This window comes from Dendrobates tinctorius, unplaced genomic scaffold (assembly GCF_039654945.1).
Source record: "Dendrobates tinctorius isolate UK_male_01 unplaced genomic scaffold, ASM3965494v1 ptg000154l, whole genome shotgun sequence".
Lineage (NCBI taxonomy): Eukaryota > Metazoa > Chordata > Amphibia > Anura > Dendrobatidae > Dendrobates > Dendrobates tinctorius.
The window spans coordinates 22,037,849-22,061,132 of record NW_027361821.1 but is presented as its reverse complement, the minus strand read 5'-3'; the positions used below and the strand labels follow the sequence as shown (position 1 = coordinate 22,061,132).

The 23,284-nt window shown below is 47.8% G+C and overlaps 1 protein-coding gene across 1 annotated transcript in view; it reads right to left on the bottom strand.

Annotated features, from left to right (window-relative positions):
* SERTM2 (serine rich and transmembrane domain containing 2) overlaps positions 1-21,121 on the bottom strand; it is a 187,589-nt gene extending 166,468 nt beyond the window's left edge. Inside the window, exon 1 of the mRNA XM_073547664.1 lies at positions 20,942-21,121. The gene's annotated coding sequence lies outside the window, so the exon portion shown is untranslated. The remainder of the gene's footprint in view (positions 1-20,941) is intronic.
* Between the last annotated feature and the right edge of the window lie 2,163 nt (positions 21,122-23,284).

Below are 23,284 nucleotides of genomic sequence, written 5' to 3'. Positions count from 1 at the left end.
GATTGGGCTAAACCTCTATGCCTTTAATGTCTCCTCCACCTCCCCCAATACATTCTACATTACTATTAGTTGTTTTTCTTTATGTATAATTAACCTACAAGGAAAGAAAGGGTTTATTTTAATTCCGATATTTCTGTCCCATTGACTTGCATTGGTTTCCGGTATCGGAATCGGCGATATCCGATACTTTTTGGGTATTGGTCCGATCCAATCCGATCCGATATTTCACGATATCGGATGGTATCGCTCAACACTACTTATGACCATGTGATATTTCAGTTTTTCTTTTTTAATAAAATTGCAAAAATGTCTACATTTCTGATATTTTTCAGCCAAGATGGGGTGCAGAGTGTACATTAGTGAGGAAAAAAATGAACTTTTTTGAATTTACCAAATGGTCCGTACCGAATGTATGTGAAAAGGAAACATTATCTCTTCTACTATTATAGTTTGCAATTGTTAATTTAAAAGGAATTTGTCACCAGGCTTTTGCTATGTAATCTGAGAGCAGCATAATGTAAGGGCTGAGAGCCTAGTTCCAATGATGTGCTACTGGGTTGCTTGTTGTTTTTTCAATAAAATCAGTATTTTATCAGAAGGAGATGATCTGTACAGGTCTATGTGTCTGTGCTCTGTGTAACCTCGACCCCACCACTGATTTGCAGTTTTCTGCCTATGCACAGTGTACACAGAAAGCTTTGAATCAGTGATGTGGGAGGGTTATATAGAGCTCAATATTCAGAGAATTGGTAGATCTGCAGCAGAGAAAACTCTGATTTTATCAAAATAAGCATGCATATCAGCAAGTGACACATCACAGTAATTAGGGTCCTAGGGTCTATATCATGCTGTTCTCAGATTACACAGAAAACCCCTAATTACTGATTCCCTTTAAGTAGGACCAGCGTTTTACATACTAAGTATAGACTAGGAGAATAAGCTCCTGGGAATGAGTGGTTTTTGAAAGTTTATAATAACCTGGGTTATTATACACTGTGTTACACAACACTGAGCAAGTTTGAAATGTAATCTAAATAATTAATACTAATGATAATAGTGAGAATGCGGACAATAAGTTTATCACTATTACATACTATAATTATGTACACATTCTGTGATAAATGTAGAGACCACTAATTACATAAGCAAAATTGCTGAAAGGTATTCTGAGCTTCAGAAACAAGCATGAAAACTGATTACAGCTCTAAAATTGACCTGTGAAGGATGGTTACTTACTAATTACTAATTACTAGAGTTGAGCGACTTTTGGTTTTTTAGGGTCGCGTTTCGTTTCGTGAAACCCGACTTTTCCAAAAGTCGGGTCGAGCAAGATCGTCCGATTATAGGGAAAAGTCGGGGTCGTCCCGAAACACGAAACCCAATGTAAGTCAATGGGGAATAAAAGTCGGCAGTGAGAGGAGGACAGGAAACACACCTACAGTGCCCATTTGAATGCCAAAAGCATCAATTCTTCTTACTTAAGCTTGTCAACATTAATTAACTTCATAATACAAGTTACGCACTGAAAAATGGGGGTTATTTGGCTAAAGTTGTGGGGGGGGAGGGCTGGCTACAGGTTTTCATGTGCCCTGGGCGAAAGAGCGCCCCTTTAACACATACCACAACTCATCAATGATCATGCTCCGATACGGCAGAGAAATAGCGGTATAGTACAATGAAAAATACTTCACTTTTTACATCTCATGACGAGGCCCATCTATTTCTCCATACAGAATCATTGGTCCCATATAATGTTTGAAACAGTATATGATGAGCTCCACATAATGCTACAGTATATGTTGGTCCCCATGGATGAAGCTCCACTGTCTTACGGGCCCAAATAATGCTCCAAACATAATGGGCCCCATTTCTAATGCTCTAGTGTATAATGGGCCCTGTAAATGCTGCTCCAGTGTCTGATGTCCACCTTTGGAATGTTCCAGTGTATGGTGGGTCCCATCTATCATTCTCCAGAGTAACGTGCTCCCCAAAAATTGCTGTCCCAACATTGAAAACAATCAAATAAGTCTCCTCGCTAGGGAATCCCTGTACTAGTCTGGACTCCTCGTCGTCCCCATCTTCCATCTCACTGCACAGTATTTCAACCTTGCAAGTGCTGTGATCCTGAGCAAGCAGGGGGGGCCCACTCGTTGGCGACGGCACTGGCACAGGGCCCCTGATAGTACGGTGGTGTGTCTGATGGCGGGTGGGCCGAACCTGCACTTTCATCTGCAGCTTCCTCTTTGTCACCGTGTAAGATGGAACTGTATATGGGAAGGGTAACCTGAGTTTCATCAGGGTCAGATTCAGGCCGTGTAGCGTGCGAGGGGAATGTAGTGGTCTGGGTCAATGTACCAGCAGATTCATCGAGTAGTGGCTGGGCATCAGTGCACTTGTGTCGCCCCCAGGAGTACGGTCGCCACAGTGGCATTACCTTCCTCCTAGGGAGTGTGATGTCATGCTTGGGAGCAACGAAGGATCTCTTTAGCAGGTTAACTGATTGGGCGGCGTTATTCCCACGAGTCATGACCCTCCAAACAGCGTTCATGAAGGCAAAGTGTTTGTTTTACGTGGGCAGTATGGTTGCAAAGCTGAACCTTAAAGGAATGTCCAGAAGGGCACCACCAGGAGTGGAGCCTACGGTTAAATTCGACTCCACCTGGGAAACCTCAACCATGCCAGCTACAGAACAGATGCACACATTGCAAGCTTAATTCCGTTAACGAACGAGACTCCGTCATACCCCGCGGTCCGAGTCCGGCTTACTAGAGAGACATGTGAGGCTCTGGAACATGAGATTGGCCAATAACTGGTGTGTCATGCCCTTACATGTCCGTGGCTGCATGTGCGCTACACTGAAAAGGCCAGCGTTTGTCGCTTACAGGTGCAGATAACCCGCTGAACAACGTTAGTGATGGGGATCACTGATTACAATTATTACCCGCGAACAATGATTTCCCAGTAAGTGCAGGTCAACTACATTTCCGGAATTAGGCCTAACCGTCATTCCTGAAAAAATGAAAAACTTACGTGTGCAAACCACAGGTGCTGTAGCTTGCTTAACAGCTCGCCAGCCATTCTCACGCCCAGTATGGATTACACGTGATTGCACAAAGGTTAGAAAGGGTACCGTATCCCCAGATAACATGTATGGATAGCGTACACATTCAAAATATATGTCTCAGGAGGCAGGCTCAGACGGTGTTAGGCCCAGTATGGATTGCACGTGATTGCACAAAGGTTAGAAAGGGTACCGTATCCCCAAATAACATGTATGGATAGCGTACACAGTCAAAATATATGTCTCAGGAGGCAGGCTCAGACGGTGTTAGGCCCAGTATGGATTGCACGTGATTGCACAAAGGTTAGAAAGGGTACCGTATCCCCGGATAACATGTATGGATAGCGTACACATTCAAAATATATGTCTCAGGAGGCAGGATCAGATGGTGTTAGGCCCAGTATGGATTGCACGTGATTGCACAAAGGTTAGAAAGGGTACCGTATCCCCGGATAACATGTATGGATAGCGTACACATTCAAAATATATGTCTCAGGAGGCAGGCTCAGACGGTGTTAGGCCCAGTATGGATTGCATGTGATTGCACAAAGGTTAGAAAGGGTACCGTATCCCCGGATAACATGTATGGATAGTGTACACATTCAAAATATATGTCTCAGGAGGCAGGCTCAGACGGTGTTAGGCCCAGTATGGATTGCATGTGATTGCACAAAGGTTAGAAAGGGTACCGTATCCCCGGATAACATGTATGGATAGCGTACACATTCAAAATATATGTCTCAGGAGGCAGGCTCAGACGGTGTTAGGCCCAGTATGGATTGCACGTGATTGCACAAAGGTTAGAAAGGGTACCGTATCCCCAGATAACATGTATGGATAGCGTACACATTCAAAATATATGTCTCACTAGGCAGGCTCAGATGGTGTTAGGCACAGTATGGATTGCACGTGATTGCACAAAGGTTAGAAAGGGTACCGTATCCCCGGATAACATGTATGGATAGCGTACACATTCAAAATATGTGTCTCAGGAGGCAGGCTCAGACGGTGTTAGGCCCAGTATGGATTGCACGTGATTGCACAAAGGTTAGAAAGGGTACCGTATCCCCGGATAACATGTATGGATAGCGTACACATTCAAAATATATGTCTCAGGAGGCAGGCTCAGACGGTGTTAGGCCCAGTATGGATTGCACGTGATTGCACAAAGGTTAGAAAGGGTACCGTATCCCCGGATAACATGTATGGATAGCGTACACATTCAAAATATATGTCTCAGGAGGCAGGCTCAGACGGTGTTAGGCCCAGTATGGATTGCACGTGATTGCACAAAGGTTAGAAAGGGTACCGTATCCCCGGATAACATGTATGGATAGCGTACACATTCAAAATATATGTCTCAGGAGGCAGGCTCGGACGGTGTCAGGCACAGTATGGATTTGACGGCCCAGATTACACAGCGGAGGAGCAGGGAGAGGTAAAGATTGCAAATGCTGGGGCCCTGCCCAAGCAAGGGGGGCCCACTCGTGGGCGTCGGTACTGGCACTGGGCCCCTCATAGTACAGCAGTGTGTCTGACTTCGGGTGTGCACCACCACCGTCAGAGACACTTGATTGCACTATGAGGGACCCTGTGCCAGTGCCCGCGCCCAAGAGTCGGCCTACCCACCTGTTCAGGGCAACGGCACTCGCACGGTGTCGTGCGCTAGGTGGTGACCCCGGCCATGGGGGGGGAGGCAGCACAGTTAGGGAGTTTTAGAAAGTGGCATATGTTGATGTTGGACATTCAGCTGATGCAAAAGGCGAAATAGGTCAAGTCCCAGGAAGAGGTGGACCAAAGCAAGCCATTTTTCTGTCACCCTATGTGTCATCAGGGGAAGGTGGGACAAAATCCTTGGAAACCCATGCATGGTTCATTTTAATGAAGGTTAGATCATCCACATTTTGGGTTGACAGACGGGTCCTTTTTTCTGTCAGGATTGATCCAGCTGCACTGAAGACTCTTTCCGATAGCACACTTGCAGCTGGGCAAGCGAGCTCCTGTAAGGCATATTGAGCCAATTCAGGCCAGGTGTCCAGTTTAGCGGCCCAATAGTCAAAGGGGAATGACCTGTGTGGGAGAACATCGATATGGGAGGAAAAGTAGTTTGTAACCATGGTTGACAACTGCTGTCTCCTGTCACTTTCCATCGATGCAGTATTACCAGTTGTGTGAGCGGTATTTGAAAAATCAGTCCACAACATTGTCATGAAACCCCTGTCTCCAACGCCACTTCTGCTGTGTGCACCACGAACACCTCTGCCAAGCTGCCCCCGGCCCGTACGGCTCGTGTGAGAACCATCACCGCTGCTGTGTGCTGGGAATGCCTCAAGCAACCGATTTACCAGAGTTGCTTGTTTATTAGCCAATATTAGGTCAAGGTTCTCCTGTGGCATGATGTTTTGTAATTTGCCTTTATAGCGTGGATCCAGGATGCTGGCCAACCAGCAGTCGTCATCGTTCATCATTTTGGCAATGCGGGGGTCCCTTTTTAGGATCCGCAAGGCATAATCTGACATGTGGGCCAATGTTCCCGGTGTCAATGATGCACTGCGAGTGCTGGTTGGAGGAGCACTTTCTGGCAAATCCACATCCCTCCAGTCACGCACAAACCCTGTACCAGACCTTGCCACGCCAACATTTTCACTTGCCCCACGAGATGCATCCTCCTCCCCTAAGTAATCATCCCCATCATCATCCTCCTCCTCCTCTTCTTCCTCCACCTCGTCCAGGAGAGGTCCCTGAGCAGACAATGGCTAAATGTCATCAAGGATTCCCTCCTCCTCTTCCTCCTCATCAACATTGGCTGCAGACGCCTGCTCCTTAAGGTGCGTCAAAGTTTGCATGAGCAGACGCATAAGTGGGATGCTCATGCTTAGGATGGCGTCGTCTGCGTTACCAGCCGTGTGCATTCCTCAAAACACTGAAGGACTTTACAGAGGTCTTTCAGCTTCGACCACTGCACACCTGTCAACTCCATGTCTGCTCTCAAAGTGCCTGGCCGTGTATCCTCCCACAAATGCATTATGGCCTGCCTCTGCTCGCACAGCCGCTCCACCATGTGCAGGGTGGAGTTCCACCTTGTTGCAATGTCTATAATGAGGCGGTGGTTGGGAAGGTGGAGCAATCGCTGCAGCTTCTGCATACGAACGGAGTGTACAGGCGACCGGCGGATGTGCGCGCACAGTCTTCGCACCTTCTGGAGCAGGGCTGTTAACTCCGGATAATTTTTGAGGAAGCACTGCACCACCAGGTTCAAGGTGTGAGCCAAGCAAGGTATGTGGCTGAGTTTTGAAAGGGCTATGGCTGCCACAAAATTACGGCCGTTATCACTAACTACCTTGCCTGCCTCAAGATGTACACTGCCCAGCCATGACTCAGTTTGTCGCTTCAAGTACTCGGCCAGCACCTCGGCGGTATGTCTGTCGCCCAAACACATCATCTGCAACACAGCCTGCTGACGCTTTCCACTAGCTGCTCGATAGGGGGACACATCGTGTGCAACAGTGGCAGCTGCAGATGGAGTGCTCGTACGACTGCGCTCTGTGGACGAGCTTTCGCTTCTGGAGGAGGAGGAGGGTGGAACGCCTACAGCCAACTGTTTCCTATACCATGGGCTAGGCAGCACTGTCCCACCACCGCTGTCCCCTGTGGACCCTGCATCCACCACATTAACCCAGTGCACAGTGATCGACACGTAACGGCCCTGGCCATGCCGACTGGACCATGCATCAGTTGTGAGGTGCACCTTTCCGCTCACTGACTGCTTGAGTGCATGGACAATGCGGTCTTTCACATGATGGTGGAGGGCTGGGATGGCTTTGCGAGAGAAGAAGTGGCGACTGGGTAGGTCATAGCGTGGTACTGCATAGGCCATGAGTTCGCGGAAAGCTGTGCTTTCCACCAACCGAAAGGGCATCATCTCAAACGAGATTAGTTTGGCAATGTGGGCGTTCAAACCCAGTGTACGCGGATGAAAGACTGAGTACTTTCTTGACCTACTCATAGTGTCTGGGAGGGTGAGCTGGACTTGAGAGCTGCATATGGTGGAAGTAACGGTGGACAGGGCGGACTGAGAGAGGGTTGATGATGGTGATGGAGTTGGTGTTCTTTCTGATGGCCTAGAATCAGTCTTTCATTGATATAACAGTGGGATTCCCTGACTGCTGTGGCCTTGCAACGACACCTCAACATTTGCTGCTGTGCTAACCGGTGGGCTTACAGTGGGGGAAACAATGTAGCATTGATGACTACCTTCGTTGTGATCAGTTGCACATGTGGCACTTGAAGTTTGGTGTTGTGTCCACGCTTGCAAGTGCATGCTGGTTAAATGTCTAAGCATGCAACTGGTATTCAAATTTTTCAGATTTTTCCCTCGGCTAAAGGTCTTTGCGCACTTCTTACAGATAACCTTGGCCTGATCATGAGGATTTTGTTCAAAAAAGTGCCACACTGCACTCTTCCTACTTTGGCAGACATTTTGCGGCCTAGCACGCTGTGATCTTTTGACCCTCTGGACAAGCTGTCCAGCAACTCTTTTGAAGTTTGGAACCTGTCTTTGGAGTGCTCCGGGCCTGCCAGATAACAGCTGTTGCGATGTCGATGTCTGCTGTGGATGCTCCTCATCTGAGCTATTGGAAGCAGCACCCTCTTCCCCCAATGGATGCCAATCTGGGTCAACAACTGGGTCATCCATCACCTCCTCTTCTATGTCATGTGCACCTTCCTCTGTGTCACCGTGTATGGTGGTATAGTGTGCGGGAAGGGGCACCTGAGTCTCATCAGGGTCAGAATCTGGCTCTGTACACTGCGAGGACAATGTAGTGCTCTGAGTGAATGTACCAGCAGAATCATCCATCAGCGGCTGTGCATCAGTGCACTCCATGTCAGATTCATCTTGGCCTGGGTAATTCACCATTTGACTTGATAATCCAGGCATGGTATGTGAAAACAGCTCCATGGAGTAATCAGTAGTATGGCCTGCGTCATCCTTCAATCTTGGTTGGGGTGAAGGACACAAGGAAAGGTGTGGTTCATGAACATGAGCCTCCAATGACGACTCAGTGCTTTTACTTTTTACAACTGAAGAAGAGGAGGCGATAGAGCTGGAGGCTGAGTCAGCAATGTAAGACAAAACTTTTTCCTGATGCTCTGGCTTTAAAAGCGGTTTGCCAACTCCTAGAAAACTAAGCGTTCGAGGCCTTATGTAGCCAGACGATGACGCAGGCTCAACACCTCCTGCATTCGGTCCTATTTTGCTCTTGCCACTACCATCAGATCCACCACCAACACCATCATTACCAGCTGCCAACCCCCGCCCAATTCTACGGCCTCTTCCACCAGCCTTCCTCATTTTTGGTAGAAATGTAGACAAAATCCAACAAACTATATAGTATGTAAAACAAGGTACAAGGTGTCTATAGGACAGGGGAGATTTTGAATTTCTGCACACACTTTTGGACACTGGACACTTTTGGATTGTGTGAGGCCCAATGAATATCTGAGCGCTATGTGACAGGCTCGATGGCACAGCTGTGACCTAAGTGACTAGAGGATAAGTGAGATTTTGAATCTCTGCACACACTTTTAGACACTGGACACTTTTGGATTGTGTGAGGCCCAATGAATATCTGAGCACTATGTGACAGGCTCGATGGCACAGCTGTGACCTAAGTGACTAGAGGATAAGTGAGATTTTGAATCTCTGCACACACTTTTGGACACTGGACACTTTTGGATTGTGTGAGGCCCAATGAATATCTGAGCGCTATGTGACAGGCTCGATGGCACAGCTGTGACCTAAGTGACTAGAGGATAAGTGAGATTTTGAATCTCTGCACACACTTTTGGACACTGGACACTTTTGGATTGTGTGAGGCCCAATGAATATCTGAGCGCTATGTGACAGGCTCGATGGCACAGCTGTGACCTAAGTGACTAGAGGATAAGTGAGATTTTGAATCTCTGCACACACTTTTGGACACTGGACACTTTTGGATTGTGTGAGGCCCAATGAATATCTGAGCGCTATGTGACAGGCTCGATGGCACAGCTGTGACCTAAGTGACTAGAGGATAAGTGAGATTTTGAATCTCTGCACACACTTTTGGACACTGGACACTTTTGGATTGTGTGAGGCCCAATGAATATCTGAGCGCTATGTGACAGGCTCGATGGCACAGCTGTGACCTAAGTGACTAGAGGATACGTGAGATTTTGAATCTCTGCACACACTTTTCGACACTGGACACTTTTGGATTGTGTGAGGCCCAATGAATATCTGAGCGCTATGTGACAGGCTCGATGGCACTGCTGTGACAAAAGTGACTAGAGGATAAGGGAGATTGGATTGCTTTTAAAAAAGCAGTTTGCGGAGCAGTGGGTAAACAGCAATGCCAGCCTGTCAGGAAGCCTTAAAAGGCAGCCCAACAACCAACACCACTGATACACCACAATATAGCCTCCCCTTGCACTGCACACACAGTGACTGGTGTGTTGTGCAGGCCAAATTGCTATCAGCAGCAGAAGCAGTTTTTTTTTCTTCTCAGCAGGACAAAAAAAAAAAATTGGGATTGCTTTTAAAAAAGCAGTTTGAGGCCCAATGAATATCTGAGCGCTATGTGACAGGCTCGATGGCGCAGCTGTGACCAAAGTGACTAGAGGATAAGGGAGATTGGATTGCTTTTAAAAAAGCAGTTTGCGGAGCAGTGGGTTAACAGGAATGCCAGCCTGTCAGGAAGCCTTAGAAGGCAGCCCAACAACCAACACCACTGATACACCACTATATAGCCTCCCCTTGCACTGCACACACAGTGACTGGTGTGTTGTGCAGGCCAAATCGCTAGCAGCAGAAGCAGTTTTTTTGTCTTCTTCCCTGCCTAACGCTCTCCCTACAGAATCAGCAGCAACCTCTCCCTATGCTAAGATCGGCAGAAGTAAGATGGCGGTCGGCGTGCACGCCCTTTTATACCCCCTGTGACGCCCACCAAAGCAAGCCAATCACTTGCATGCCCTTCTGAAAGATGGTGGTGACCCGTGCCTATGTCATCACGTTGCCCACAGTGTCCGTGGATCCTGATTGGCTGAAAAAGAGCGCAAAACAAACTTTTGAAACGCGACTTTGGCGCGTAAGTCGCCGACCTCGTGGCCGACCTCATCCTAGGGTCGGGTTTCGTTTCATGAAACCCGACTTTGCCAAAAGTCGGCGAATTTTGAATTTTTTCGACCCGTTTCGCTCAACTCTACTAATTACAAATTATTTGTGGGTCCTCTGCAATTAAATATAGTGCTGTGATGTGATACAGGTAAAAATGTAACTAGCGCAATACTTTAAAATGGCATTTGCTGCAGCACGTCTCTACATTTACCTATAATGTTATTTTTTTTCTTACACATAGTCACTTACCATCTTAACATGGGATAACGTAAATGTCTACTCTTAAATGGACATTTATTTTTTGTAAATAGGTTTAAAATTTGTACTACTTAATATCTTAAACGGTACCATTCACTTTCGCATCAGGTGTTAACCTGCACAGGTGACATTATGTTCATAGATACCTACCGGCACAATTGGCAGATATCATACATGTGTCCTTTTCATGAAAAAGGGAGCCATGCAGCTTACTACATACATTGAGATCAGTGATAATAACATGTGAATTAGGCCGGAGTCACACTTGCCGTATGAAGAATTGCTCTGATTCTCTCGGCCGAGAATCACAACAATATTCTCCATATGGTGATCCATATGTAATCCGTTTGCAATGCGATGATGCAATTTCCTCGCATCTATGTATCTGTGTGACATCTGTATGGCATCCATATGTCATGCGTATGCCGTGAATTTATCGTAGCCTTGCAAAATGGACATATAACAGATCCATGGCCTGAAAAAAATTTAAATTCCTAATTATCAACCCTATTTATTGGCTCAACAACAGGATCCACCCTCCAATCTTTGCATTAGAGTCTGTGCTTATGTTTTGGTATTGCTTCTTTGTGTCAAACATGTCAGACATAATAAAGTAACTTGGCAGTCAACTGAATTGTCCTTTTTAAGTGAAGTTTTTATTTATGTGCAGTCCTACAAAAAGACGTTTCGGCCTACACTTGGCCTTCGTCAGTCCGACTGCTGTCTATATAGTATGAACAAACGTATGTCCACGAGCAAAATAATTTTTTTGTAAGTTCCTGCTTCCAAATATGGTGTAGGCATAAAGCAGGCTTCCAGCTACCCTTAAGGTGTGCTGTGCTGGTAATTCAATTAGATGCAATATATTCCATAAGGAAATGAGGAGAGGTTCCTGCTGGATTGCTGAAGCAAATTTGCCTGTGGAAGATGTCTGTACTGAGACCGGTGTAAAAATATACCTGTAGAAAATGTCTGTACTGAGACCGGTAGCAAAAGGCCCGTAAGCTTCCAAACGGCGGTGGATACCGCGTTCAGCCCTGCACACTTGCAACCTACTTCTATAAGCCCCATATTAGCCTTAGGCTGCCGGTCTCACCTGCACACCTGCAAGCTACTATTATATGCCCCATACTGGCCTTTTGCTACCAGTCTCAGTACAGAAACATGTCAGACAGGCTTACTGTCAACACTACTGAGCGGGTTCTTTTCCACTGGGTTTTGCCCCAACGTTTTGGGGATTTCCCAGTGATTGTGGATCCAAGGAGGCGGAGATGAATGTGGGTACATCTGCTAATGAGGTGACGGCTGGCTAAAGACCATTCCACCATCTGTATGCTTCTCTACGCACCTATCCTGACAAGTTCTACCAGTATTGTCGAATGAGCGTGCCCACATTTGACAATCTACTGGAGACTGTGCGCCCTGGGATCACCTTCAAGAACACCAAGATGCACAAGTGTATCTCTGCAGAGCAGCGCTTTTTACTTACTTTACAGTATGTATTACTCCTCTATGTTGATGATGATTTTTACATGTGTTTTAGGGAAATACACTGATCCATTCCTTTGGTTGTAGTGGTTTGTTCCCTACAACACGTGCCAGTTTCTAAACTGCATTGGATCTGTGGATGGAAAGCACATCCATGTGCATAAGCCACCAAACTCACGCTCCCAATATTATAATTATAAACAGTTTTTTCTGTAGTGCTGTTGGCTCTGGTCGACAGCACATACAGGTTTATAGTTGTAGATATTGGGGCCTATGGGAGAACTTGACACTCCAAAGTCTTTAATTTTTCCATAATGGGTCAGTGGCCGCGCAATAATGACTTGGACCTCCAGAATACAGAATAATGAGCCTCATATATTTCTCCATACAGAATAATTGGTCACATATAATGTTCCATACAGTATATGATGAGCTCCACATAATGCTACAGTATATGATGGTCCACATGGACGATGCTCCAGTGTGTTATGGGCCCAAATAATGCTCCATATATAATGGGCCCCATTTGTAATGCTCCAGTGTATAATGTGCCCCATAGATGCTGCTCCAGTGTCTGATCTCCCCCATTTATAATGCTCCAGTATATGATGGGCCCCATGCATGATGCTCCAGTGTCTTGTGAGCCCAAATAATGCTCCATATATAATGGGCTCCATTTCTAATGCTCCAGTGTATCATGTGCCCCATAGATGCTGCTCCAGTGTCTGATCTGCCCCATTTATAATGCTCCAGTATATGATGGACCTCATGGATGATGCTCCAGTGTACTATGGGCCCTAATAATGCTCCATATATAATGGGCCCCATTTCTAATGCTCCAGTGTTCAATGGGCCCCGTAAATGCTGTTCCAGTGTCTGATGTCCCCAATCTGGAATGCTCCAGTATATGATGGGCCTCATGGATGATGCTCCAGTGTATGATGGGCCCTAATAATGCTCCATATATAATGGGCCCCATTTCTCATGCTCCAGTGTATAATGGGCCCCATAAATGCTGCTCCAGTATCTGATGTCCCCAATCTGGAATGCTCCAGTATATGATGGGCCTCATGGATGATGCTCCAGTGTATGATGGGCCTTAATAATGCTCCATATATAATGGGCCCCATTTCTCATGCTCCAGTGCATAATGGGCCCCGTAAATGCAGCTCCTGTGTCTGATATCCCCAATCTGGAATGCTCCAGTATATGATGGGCCTCATGGATGATGCTCCAGTGTATGATGGGCCCTAATAAAGCTCCAAATATAATGGGCCCCATTTCTAATGCTCCACTGTATAATGTGCCCCATAGATGCTGCTCCAGTGTATGATCTTCCCCATTTATAATGCTCCAGTATAAGATGGGCCTCTTGGATGATGCTCCAGTGTATGATGGGCCCTAATAATGCTCCATATATAATGGGCCCCATTTCTAATGCTCCAGTGTATAATGGGCCCCGTAAGTGCTACTCCAGTGTCTGATGTCCCCCATTTGGAATGCTCCAGTACATGGTGATCCCCATTTTTAATTAACCCAGGCAGAGTATGTGAAAAGAGCTCCATGGAGTAATCTGAAGTGTGTGCTGCCACATCCTTCACTTTTGGGGTGGGTGAAGGACACAAGGAAAGGGGTTGCTCCTGACCAGAAGCCTGCACTTATGACTCAGTGCTTGCATTTTTTTAAACTTCAGAAGAGGAGGCGATAGAGCTGGAGGCTGTTTCAAAAAATGTAAGGCAAAAACAGTTCCTGATGCTCCGGCTTTAAAAGCAGTCTACCTACTCCCAGAAAATGGAGCCTTACAGGCCTTCCAGAGCTACACCATGATGCAGGCTCAACACTTCCTGCCTTAGCTGCAATTGTGTTTTTGGCACTACCAGCAGATGCACCACCACCACCATCAGTACCAGGTGGCCCCCCACGCCCACGTCTGCATCCTTTTCTACCATACTTCCTCATGTTTTGGAAAATACCAGCAGATATATGGTACTGTATCAGAAGCGTACAGCTCTATACAGTCTAGGGATAACAGTAAATCTCTGTATATATTTCATGAGTCATGCACAGATGCTCACAGGCTCAGTATGGATTACCCAATAAAATAAAAAGTTGAAAAAGGGTACAGTATCACCAGATACAAGGTATATATAGTATAGTGTAAACATTCTGAATCTCCGTATACATTTCAGGAGGCAGACACAAACGCTCTCAGGCCCAGTATGGATTACACAAGAATATGAAAAGCTGTAAATGGGTAATGTAACACAAGCGTACAGCTGTATACATTGTTGGGGTAATCTTAAAGCTCGTAATATATTGCTGGAGTAACAGGCAGATGTTCACAGGCTCATTATGGATTACACCAGAATCTAAATAGTTAAAAAGGTTACTGTATCAGAAGCATACAGCTTTATACAGTGTTGGCTAAATTTGAAATCTCGGTATATATTTCCGGAGTCACCCTCAGATGCTCACTCAGTCTGGGTTTGACCATAATAAAAAATGTAATAAAAAAGGTACCGGATAACAAGATAGCAAGTATATATATTATAGGGTACAATTGAAATCTTCGTATACATAGTCCCGTAGTCACTCTCAGACACTTACTCAGTATGGATTTGACCGTAATACTAATTGTCGAACAAAGGTACTGTATAACAAGATACAAGCTGTATCGAGTATAGGGTAAAAATTGGTATCTCCGATTCACCGTATATATAGAAGGCGTAAACCACACACGCTCACTCACTATGGATGATACCGTAACACAAAATTTTGAACAAAGGCTAGGGGTAATTGTAAATTTCCGCCTATACTTCCGGAGTCAGACACAGACACTCACAGGTTCACTATGTATTACACCAGAATTTAAAAAGTAGAAAAAGGGAAAGGTAGTCGAAGCGTACAACAGTATACAATGTTGTGGTACTTTTAAATCTTCGCATATATTTCAATCTCAGTAAGCCAGTCCAGACTCTCCGCTACTGGAAACTACATGGATACAAGTACAGACGGAAAGTCGAGTGTTAGCAGAAATTTGGGAATTACTCATCGCGGGAAAACCTCCCAGTAGAAGTTGCAGAGGCGATGCAGACCCTGAATTACTGTGTCTGTGGAGACAGAGAAAACGGTTCTTTGTGAAGAAAGGATTGCTTTATCGCAGCAGCGTGGATCACATCAACGTTACTCGTCTCCATCAAATTGTGATCACAGGGAGAGATGTAGACATGGTCCTCACTGCCTATCATGATGTGTCTGGTCATTTTGGAGTGCAAAAGTCAGAAGCCACAGGCCGTAGGCGATTCTATTGGATTGGCATTAGAGGATACATTGAAAAATGGTGGCAGGAATGTCACATGTCTGTGACTATCACAACTGTGAAAGGTGATCATAAAGCACCACTGCATCCGCTTGTAAGTTGACGTCCATTACAAATGGTAGCCATTGATCATCTGAAGGTAGAGGCCAGCAGGACAGGCCATAGCTACATCTTAACCATCATCGATCAATACACCAAATTTCTAGTGGCCGTCCCTGTGAAGGATTTAACTGCCCAAACTACACAGTGGTGGAGCAGGAAGAGGTAAGTATTGCAACTTGCAAGTGCTGTGGCAATGACCAAGCAGGGGGGGCACACTCGTGGTCGATAGTACTGGCACAGGGCCCATCATAGTACGCTGGTGTGTCTGACGGCGAGTGAGCCCCCCACTGTCAGAGAAACTGTATTGTACTATGAGGGGCCCTGTGCCAGTGCAGTCAGGCATCAGTGGGCCCATCCACCTGTTCAGAGCAACGGCACTTGCCCTGGTGCGCCAGGTGTTGACCCCAGCCATTGGGGGTGTGGGTGGGCAGCCCACTTAGGGAGGTTTTAAAAATGGCATATGTTGATGTGTTGGCTGGACATTCAGCTGCTGCAAAGGGCGGAATTGGACAAGTCCGAGGAAGAGGAGGACAAAAGCGAGGCAGTTTTCTGGTAACCTATGTGTCATCAGGGGAAGGTAGGATAAAATCCTTTGAAACCCATGCATGGTTCATTTTAATGAAGGTTAGATCATCAACATTTTGGGTCGACAGTCGGGTCCTTTTTTCTGTCAGGATTGATCCAGCAGCACTGAGGACTCTTTCAGATAACACACTAGCAGCAGGGCAAGCGAGCTCCTGTAAGGCATATTGTGCCAATTCAGGCCAGGTGTCCAGTTTAGAGGCCCAATAGTCAAAGGGGAATGACCTGTGAGGGAGAACATAGATATGGGAGGAGAATTAGTTTGTAACCATAGTTGTCAACTGCTGTCTCCTGTCACTTTTAATCGATGCAGTATTTGCAGTCGTGTGAGCAGTACTTGAGAAATCATTCCACAACATGGTCATGAAACCCCTGTCTCCAACGCCACTTCGGTTGTGTGCACCACGAACACCTTTTCCATTGTGCCCACTACGGCTCGTGGGAGAACCAGCACCGCTGCTGTGTGCTGGGAAAGCCTCAAACAAACGGTTTACCAGAGTTGCTTGCTTGTTAGCCAATATTATCTCTAGGTTCTTCTGTGGCATGATGTTGTGTAAATTGCCTTTGTAGCATGGATCAAGGATGCTGGCCAGCCAGTAGCCGTCATCCCTCATCATTTTGGCAATGCGGGGGTCCCTGTTTAGGATCCGCAAGGCATAATCGCACATGTGGGCCAATGATCCAGTTGTCAATGCTGCACTGCCACTGCTGGGTGGAGGAGCACTTTCTGGCAAATCCAAATCCCTACAGTCATGCACAAACAATGTCCTGACCTTGGAATGCCAAAATTTTCTCTTGCCCCCTGAGAAGCATCCTCCTGCCCAAAATAATCATCCCCCTCATCCTCCTCCTCTTCCTCTTCTTCCTCCACCTGGTCCAGGACAGTTCCCTGACCAGACAATGGCTGACTGTCATCAAGGCCTCCCTCCTCCGCTGCAGACGCATGATCCTTAATGTGCGTCAAAGTTTGCATGAGCAGACGCATAAGTGGGATGCTCATGCTTATGATGTCGTCGTCTGCGCTTACCAGCCGTGTGCATACCTCAAAACACTGAAGGACTTTACAGAGGTCTTTCAGCTTTGACCACTGCACACCCGACAATTCCATGTCTTCCCTCAAACTGCCTGCCCATGTATCCTCCCACAAATGCATTACAGCCTGCCTCTGTTCGCACAGCCTCTCAACCATGCGCAAGTTGGAGTTCCACCTTGTTGCAACGTCTATGATTAGGCGGTGCTTGAGGAGGTGGAGCAATCGCTGCAGCTTCTGCATACGAGTGGAGTGGACGTTTGAGCAATGAATGTGCGAGCACAGTCTTCGCACCTTATGTAGCAGGGATGTTAACTCCGGATAATTATTAAGGAAGCACTGCACCACCAGGTTCAAAGTGTGAGCCAGGCAACGTATGTGTGTGAGTTTTGCACGGGCTATAGCTGCCACAAAATTACGACCGTTATCACTGACAACCTTGCCTGCCTCAAGATGTAGACTGCCCAGCCATGACTCAGTTTGTCGCTGCAAATAGTCGGCCAGTACCACCGCAGTGTGTCTGTTGTCGCCCAAAGACCTCATCTTTAACACAGCCTGCTTACGCCTACCACTAGCTGTTTGATAGTGGGACACCTCATGTGCAACACTGCCAGCTGCGGATGGAGTGCTCGTGCGACTGCGCTCTGTGGACGAGCTTTGTGGACGAGCTTTCACTGATGGAGGAGGGTAGAAAGCCTACAGCCAACTGTTTCCTATACCGTGGGCTAGGCAGCACTGTTCCACTGCCGCTGTCCCCTGTGGATCCTGCATCCACCACATTAACCCAGTTCGCAGTGATGGACACGTAACAGCCCTGGCCATGCCTACTGGTCCATGCATCTGTTTTGAGGAGCACCTTTCCACTCACTGACTGTTTTAGTGCATGGACAATGCAGTCTTTCACATGCCGGTGGAGGGCAGGGATGGCTTTTCGAGAAAAGAATTGCCGACTGGGTAGGTCATAGCATGGGACAGCGTAGGCCATGAGCTCGCGGAAAGCTTCGCTTTCAACCAAACGGTAGGGCATCATCTCTAATGAGATTAGTTTGGCAATGTAGGCATTCAAACACAGTGTACGCAGATGAAAGGATGAGTACTTTCTTGTCCTACTCAGAGTGTCTGGTTGGGTGAACTGGACTGGAGAGCTGCATATGGGGGAAGTAGCGGTAGACAGGACAGAGTGAGAGGGGGTTGGTGATGGTATTGGTGGTGATGGCCTAGATTCAGTGTTGTGTTGCAAAACCATTGTGATTCCCTGAGTGCTTTGCCCTTGCGACGACACCTCCATATTTAGTGCTGGTGGTGTGCTTAATGGTGGCGGTGGTCTTACAGTGGGGGAAGCAATGGAGCGTTGCTGGCTACCTTCAGTCGGAGCAGGTGCACATGTGCTCCCTGAGGTTTTGTAGTCCGTCCACGCTTGCAAGTGCATGTTGATTAAATGTCTAAGCATGCAACTGGTATTCAAATTTCTGAGTTGTTTAAAGGTCCTTCCGCACTTCTTACAGGTAACCTTTGCCTCATCAGTAGGATTTTGGAAAAAGAAGTGCCACACTGCACTCTTCCTACTATGGTATACATTTTCTGGCCTTGCACGCTGTGCTAAGTTGACCATCTGGCCAAGCTGTCCTGCAACTTTTTAGTTTTTGGTCCACGTTTTGGGACAGCTACGGGCCTGCCAGATAACCGCTGCTGAGATGTCAATGCCTGCTGCGGATCCTTCTCCTTATCTGAACTATTGCCAGCGCCACCCTCCTCCCCCAATGGATGCCAATCCTGGTCAAGAACTGGGACATCCATCACCTCCTCTTCAAAGTAATCTGCACCTTCCTCTTTACCTTCCTCTGTATCACCGTGTAAGGTGGTATAGTATGCAGGAAGGGGCACCTGAGTTTCATCAGGGTCAGATTCTGGCTCAATAGACTGCGAGGGCAATGTAGTGCTCTGGGTCAATGTACCAGCAGAATCATCTAGCAGTGGCTGTGCATCAGTGCACTCCATGTCAGATTCATCTTGGACTGAGGAATTCAGGATTTGACTGGATAACCCAGGCATGGTATGTGAAAACAGCTCCATAGAGTAATCTGAAGTGTGGGCTGCCGCATCCTTAACTTTTGGTGGGGGTGAAGGACACAAGGAAAGGTGTTTTTCCTGACCAGAACCCTGCACTGACGACTCTGTGCTTGCAGGTTTTGAACGTTCAGAAGAGGAGGCAATAGAGCTGGTGGCTGTTTCGGCAATGTACGCCAAAACCTGTTCCTGATGCTCCAGCTTTAAAAGCGGTTTTCCTACTCCAAGAAAAGGTAACCTTACAGGCCTTCTTGGGCCAGATGATAACGCAGGCTCAACACCTCTTGTTTCAGCTGCTATTGTGCTTTTGCCAGAACCAGCCGATGCACCACCACCATCAGTACCAGCTGCGCCTCCCTGCCCACGTCCGCGGCCTCTTTCACTATACTTCCTCATGTTTGGGAAATTGTTCCAAAAATACCAGCAGAGAGATGGTACTGTATGAGGAGCGTCCACCTGTGTAAGGTGTATTAAAAAAAATTAAATCTACATATATATTCTGTTAGTCACACACGCTCTCACAGTATGTATTTGACCGTAATCCAACAAGCAGATATACGGAACTGTATCAGAAGTGTACAGCTGTAGACGTTTTTTGTGTAACTAACAATATCCATATATGTATTTACGGAGTGTTACACAAACACACGCTGAGTCATTATAGATGTGACTGTAATGCGAACAGCAGATATTCAATGTGTGTATGGAAAATTGTCAATCTCCGTCTATTTGTATACGGACTGACACACGCTGTATCTGTCTAGTTTTGACCATCATCAAACAGCAGCTAAACGAAACTGTTTGAATAGCGGACTGCTCTCTAAGGTGTAGGTCTGGAAAAATGGAAAATCTCCTCGACTTGTTTTTTCTGAGTCACACCCAGATAGCTTCTATTTGTCCGTGATACCAGCCAGTATACGGTTGTGTGTGAGGAGCGTACACCACTATACGGTGTGTGAATGGAATATTGTCAATCTCCATCTATTTTTATACGGACTGACACACGCTGTCTCTGTCTAGTTTTGACTATAATCAAACAGCAGATATACAAAACTGTTTGAAAAGCAGACAGCTCTCTAAGGTGTAGGTCTGGAAAAATGGAAAATCTCCTCGACTTGTTTTTCCAGAGTCACACACAGATAGCTTCTATTTGTCCATGATACAAGGTGGTACACGGTAGTGTGTGAGGAGCGTACACCGCTATATGGTGTGTGAAAAAATGAACGCTCAGTAACTCACCAGAACAAAATAATAAAAGTTGGAGTGCTTTGAAAAAAGCAGTTTGAACAGCACTGAGCACACGCACACAGCAATGCAGCTAGCAGGTAGCCTTAAAAGGCAGCCTAATCACCACCAGCGCTGTTGCACACAACAAAATTCCTCCCATTTCACTGCACACTAACTGTACAGTGAAAAGCGCTATCAGCAGAAGCAATTTTGTTTTTCTTCTTCCCTGTCTAACGCTCTCCCTATCTATTCAGAATCAGCAGCAGCAGCACCTCTCCCTATTCTAAGATCGGCAGAAGTAAGATGGCGGTCACGGCCTTTTATACCCACTGTGATGCCACACAAAGCCAGCCAATCATTTCAATGACCTTCTCTAAGATGGTGGTGGCCGCTGCCCATGTCATCGCGTTGCCCACAGTGTGCGTCCTCCATCACTGGCTGAGAAAAGGCGCTGGAAGCATTATTTGAAACGCGACTTTGTTGACCTCATGGCCGACCTCACGCTATGGTCGGGTTTCGATCGGCGAAACCCGATGTCATGTTTGTCAAGTCTGCCATGTCTGTTTTTGTCTCAAGAACTCCTGGAGCGATGTGCATGCGCATATCTTGTCTGCTGTCCTGCATGTTCACTAGAGCAGTGTGCACACTCACCTCATGTCTGAGCTGCAGGATGCCTGCGTTTCTGCTCTGCCTTCTGTGATCTTCTCGTCATGTCTAGGATTCCTGATCATGTGTTCCTGCCTGGATCCCGCACTGTCTGGTTCTGCAATCATCTCGTCATGTCTGAAACGCTGATCATGTGACCTTTCCTAGGATCCTGCACTGTCTGGTTCGGCAATCATCTCGTCATGTCTAGAACTCTGATCATGTGACCTGTCTAGGTTTCAGCACTGGATCTGCAGTCGTCTCGTCATGTCTGGAACTCTGATCATGTGACTGTGCTCTTTTATCCTGTGGATCTGAACCCGGAAGTGCTCCCCTGGTCCTGACCTGGAAGAGGAGGTGCTATGCCCTATATCAGGCCGCCCCTTCCTTTGCTCAGGGCCTGAGTATTGTCCCTGCATGGCTGCTTGGTCTGTGGGGCGCTCCCTCTATTCTGTGCCCTTGCACTCTGCCCTGTCGTGCGTCTCTGCACACGCTCCATGCTCGTACTCCATCTCTTGTCTTGTGTCATGTCTTGTGTTGTCCTTCGTGCCATGTTCTGTCCCTGCTCTGCTTTGCCTTGTAGTCCTTGTTTGCTCTGTTTCTGTCCTTGTGTCATGTCTTGCTTTGCTTTGTTTTGTGGCTTCAGGTATCCTGCCTCTGTCTCTGGCGTGCCTCTCTGCACGCTCAGGACTCTGCCTCGCCTGTCCCTGGCATGCCTCTCTGCACGCGCAGGACTCTGCCTCGCCTGTCCCTGGCGTGCCTCTCTGCACGCGCAGGACTCTGCCTCGCCTGTCCCTGGCGTGCCTCTCTGCACGTGCAGGACTCTGCCTCGCCTGTCCCTGGCGTGCCTCTCTGCACGCGCAGGACTCTGCCTCGCCTGTCCCTGGCGTGCCTCTCTGCACGTGCAGGACTCTGCCTCGCCTGTCCCTGGCGTGCCTCTCTGCACGCGCAGGACTCTGCCTCGCCTGTGTACCCTGTCCCTTGCGTGTCTCTACACATGCAGGCCTCGCTCTGTCTAGTCCCAAGGTCCTTCTTTGGCCCGGCTCTGGGCTTCGGCCTACGCTCCGCTGCTAGACTGTCCCTGGCATGCTCTTTGCATGCGCAGGTCTCTGCCTTGTTCTTTATATTGTCCCTGATGTTTCGTGCGCCCTTGCACTTTTCGCACTAGGCTTTGCCGTACTGTCTGTACGTGTCTCTGTCCTGTGTCTTTGCCTAGCCCTGCCTTGTGGCTCCGTGCCTCAGTGCACGTGCCTGGTCATCTGTGCCTGCCTGGTGTGCCTCAGCCGTGCCGCCTCTAGCCGTGCTCGCCTGTGTGCCTCAGCCGTGCCCCGTCCAGTGCTATAGTGGTCTGGCTGCGTGGCCCCGTGGCGGTGCCGCCTCTAGTCGTGCCCGCCTGCAACTGCCATCGTCAGTACCACCTGCCGGCGCTCCCAGCCATGATCTCCGTGCTCCCTTGCACTCACGCTGGTTCTCGCACTGTGCCTTTTCGTGCTACTCTTGCACAACTCTTTGTTAACTTTGCTCTGCTCTGATCCCTGTCTTGCCTGGTCCTTGAACCCTGTTCCTGGCGTGCCTCTCTGCACGCGCAGGACTCTGCCTCGCCTGACCCTGGCGTGCCCTTTGCATGCTCAGGACTCTGTCTCGTGCCTTGGCGTGTCTCCACACACGCACCCTGTCTCGTTTGTGAACCCTGGCGTGTCCCCTACACACGCACCTAGTCTTGTACCCTGGCGTGTCCCCTACTACACATGCACCTAGCCTTGGACCTTGGCGTGTTCCCTAACACGCACCCTTCTTGGATATCTGTTGTGCTTCCTTGCCTGGACCCTGGTTTGCCTGCCGGATGCCTGGAACCTGCCGATCGCTACCAGAGATCACGAGCTGGATGACTGCGGCCTGACCTCCGGAGTTGATGTCCGCAGCCTGATGCCTTGATGATGTCGATCGTTGCCAGCAGTCCGGAGTCCGTTGCCATCATGCCTTTACCTGTACCTAGCGTGCCCACGCGTGCACCTTGCATGTTTTGCTTGTTTACACTGTATGTGATCCTGAGTTATTCCAATGAAGTTACCTTGCACCTACGTCTTGTCTCGTCTTGCTTCCTGCTCGTCCTTGTTGTCAGACACTCAATAGTGTCCCCTGAGCCGGCCGTCTGGTCCCAGCAGTTGTGGTGGCTCACCCCCTTGGTCTTGCCCCTGACACTCCCTGTATAGGGGGTGGATTCTCACAAGGTAAGCTCGCCCTCGGTGGGTGGGTGCCATGACCCAGAGGGTCCACTCAAAAAATGGGCTCAGCAGGAGCTGAGTCCGTCACACCCGACATTAGCTAAAGTTGGCTATTTTTGAATTT